The sequence below is a fragment of the Nicotiana attenuata genome, unplaced genomic scaffold (genome assembly GCF_001879085.1).
Source record: "Nicotiana attenuata strain UT unplaced genomic scaffold, NIATTr2, whole genome shotgun sequence".
NCBI lineage: Eukaryota > Viridiplantae > Streptophyta > Magnoliopsida > Solanales > Solanaceae > Nicotiana > Nicotiana attenuata.
Genome location: NW_017670601.1, coordinates 491,435 through 495,206, shown reverse-complemented (window position 1 = coordinate 495,206; position 3,772 = coordinate 491,435).

The window sequence follows — 3,772 nt, the reverse complement described above, 5'->3', positions numbered from 1 at the left end:
AGATGGAAGAAAAGTCTCTTGTGAATATACACAAATGGTGCAAAATCGGATAGAGCAGTGTCTATGGTAATACATGAGTCAGAAAGAAGTTGTGAACACTCTCTTCATCCAGGACAACATAGAGCCTAGATTTACTGAACCTGAATACAAAGCCAAGGACGATAGTCACGCCATATTATAATAGCAACGGGATTTTTCGACTATAAGGGAGTACCATTTTTTTTGATTCCTCTTCAATGATCTGGAATTTCTGCGAGGAGCTCTGTTCGAGAGGAAGCAAGGAGTACAGTGTAATCCTGCTCAAGAATATCATACGGATTTTTTTCTACTCCAGGTATGTTAAGGCTATTATTTCTTTCTTTTGGCATGGTCCAAATTATACGGAAGAAACGAGCAAATACACAGTTTTCTATAAATTACTCTATTCATAGAAATAGTAGGGGTGTCTATATTCTTGATTCCCCATGAGAATCATTATTTTTTCTGTTCATGGGTCTCAGAATAATACGCAGTTGAAAAAGTTTATCCGGAAGGAATATCGAGATTATTATGTATTTTTCATGCATTTCACTTATTTATACATGTGTATTGACCCATGACCAGATGGCGTTATATACGCGTATATATGTAAATATATGTATATGGAATATGGGAAAAGGTTACGGCGTTATATATGCACCACAACCTGATCAGCTGGTACATGATGATGATATTACCCACAGTGGCTAAAATATGATTCAAACAACGTTATATACGCGTATATATGTATGTATTCAAATGGCATTACATACGCGTATATATGTATGTATTCAAACAACGTTATATACGTGTATATATGTATGTATATATATGTATATGGGATATGGGAAAGGTTATGGCGTTATATACGCACTACCACTTGATCAGCTGGTATACAATGATGATTTTGCCCACAGTGGCCGATATGATATGATGGGATGCCCTCAGAGGCTGATGATGTTATGAAACATGTACCTATGCACGACATGACATTTATACGCATATGCATGACGCTAAAAGTAATTTATAATTTACAGAGTTATCCAAACATACAGGTTGAGTCAATTACTCTATATTTCTTCCATGTCTCTTATGTACTTATTTATGTGCATTACATACTCGGTACATTATTCGTACTGACGTCCCTTTTGCCTGGGGACGCTGCATTTCATGCCCGCAGGTCCCGATAGACAGGTTGAGAGCCCTCCAAGTAGGCTATCAGCTCAACGGAAGATGTTGGTGCGCTCCATTTGCTTCGGAGTTGCCTGTTTGGTTAGTATGATTTAGACGTGTATTGTTTGGTATGGCGGGACTCTATCCCGACCTTTATGACATGTATGTACTCTTAGAGGCTTGTAGACATATGTCTTGTACGTGAAAGATTCTTACGACCTTATCGGCCTATATTTTGAGTTTATAAAGGATCATGTTGGCTTATTAGGCCCGTATGTCACGTGTATATGATGATGTAATAAGAAAGATACGTTATGTTGGTACTCAGTTGAGTAAGGTACCGGGTGCCCGTCGCAGCCCATCGGTTTGGGTCGTGGCAAAAGTGGTATCAGAGCAGTTCTGTCCTAGGGAGTCTACAAGCCGTGTCTAGTAGAGTCTTGTTTATGGGTGTGTCGTGCACCACACTTATAAGCAGAAGGCTACTGGGCATTTAGGATTGTCACTCTTTCTTCTTACTCTAGATCGTGTGGTAGAGCTCACTTATAAGAATTCAAATTCCGAAATTCTATTTTATTCATAATAAGACGATACCTACATCCGGAAAGAAGGTTGGAAAGAGAGATAGTTGTGGAAGAGCTGAGTCAGAGGAATTGAATTTTTGTATAATGCCTACGATAAGTAAATGTGAGGTCTTTAGCAGATCATGAGTGTAATAAAAGGTGCAAGCTTCCTGATAAGAAGCCTTAAGGCAAGAATGTCTATCCATCTTTATGGTAAAAGACAATGAGAGATTAAGAAGATAAATACAGGTTTCAACAAGCAAAAGAAGCAAGATGAAGAAGGGTACGAGGCACCCAATTAATGAAGGCTAACAGTGTTTATAATTGAGGCAGAGGAACATAAGCTTTTTGAGTTATATTCAATAGTAACAGAGGTATATACAATTGGTCGCACCCATTCTAGATATGCCCTATGGAGATTAATAGAAGTAGTACAAGAAGATAGGATGGATGAATTATTTGCGTCAGTTGATATTTCCGAAGGATATTGCAAATATGCTAATAGATCTCCTTATGAGACACAAGATGGTGCACTCTGAAATAGTGCAGCCAGATATGAGCACTACAAAGATATGCACTATAAGCCTTGAAGGGATAAATATTACCTTAGTGTGGCTGGCGTCCCTAGTAAAGCGAGAACGTTAAGCAACTTGAAGAGCCATTGGATAGAGCAAAGGGAAGCTAAGAGCAAAATAATGTCTTGTTCAAGTTTTCAGAATAAGTGATAGGCATAAATATTAGCGGGAAATAAGAAAAGAGTTAATAAAGCATTATGAGTAAGATGTGATACATGGAGGACAACAGTATATCAAAAGATGACAAAATTACAAAATCTATAGTCAAGTGAAGAAAGAAACGAGAAGTGACGGGCCATAAGACAAGAAAAGAGTATAGGCCATAAGGTTATATCCTCATTTCGAGAAATAAGTTCGTAACTCCAACGCGAATGTTTGGAAAGTACTCGGCATCATGGTAATTTCAGATTTTGTTCCGGCGGTAATAGAATGGACCACAGAAAAAGATTCATGATGAATTCAGAGAATGGTCATTCAAGGAGACGCTTCCCTAGAGCAAGCAATGTGAGCAAAGTTAAGCTTAAGAGACTGTATGTGCCAGTTACGCTAAATGTCACCCTCGGGAATAAGGGAATTTGTCATCCTTGGTACAGAAGGATTGCCGCAAGGAGAGTAAGGATCATTGATGTTGAGAAACGACGCCAAAGATGAAGAGGTAAAACCTCTATAGGTAGATCCTCGAGGCTTCGGCTTGTAGTGCACCCCTAAATGGGGGAATATGGAGTGATGTGACATTAAGTCAGAATTAAGTGGTTCTAGTGACTATGGAATGATAAAGGAAGAACGTGATAAGAATGACAAAGGGATGAGATTGTACTTATACAAATGTTACAGATATGCTATTATTCTAAAACATTATGTAAGCACGACACCAAGAAAAAGAAGTAAGGGTTCCTGCCGGGATGTTTTTGATAAATAAGGAGCTAGTGCGAGATGTAAGTTAAGACAAAGGAAATAACCTAAGAAAGATTACGAGGAATATTGATATGAGAATGGGCCAATGAGTAGTTAGTAATTGGTCAGGAAGATCTCAGTTATGGCTAAACAGGAGGTTACAGACGAGTCATCAGATCGTGTAAGATAAACATAGTAGAACCCAACATGGAGAATTCAGCCTCGGAGAATATCGTATTATAATACTTGAGATATATCCAAACAAGAGTCGAGGTAGTTAAAGGTACCGTATGAGTGTTACGGGGATAAAAGAAAGTTCCACTGGGAAGGCAGTCAAAATATCAATTCAGAAGCAACCATATAAGCACAAAGGCATGGAAGTAAGCAACTATAGATGATTATAGGCAAGTAAGGACATCAAAAAGGTCCGTAATAAGCTCAAAGCTTTACAAGAGTCAAGGTTCTCCCTAAGTACTACAATGAAAGACTAGCTGAGGAGATAAGAAAGAAGGCTTCAACCTAAACACAATGACCTAAAGAGGAAATGGTCGT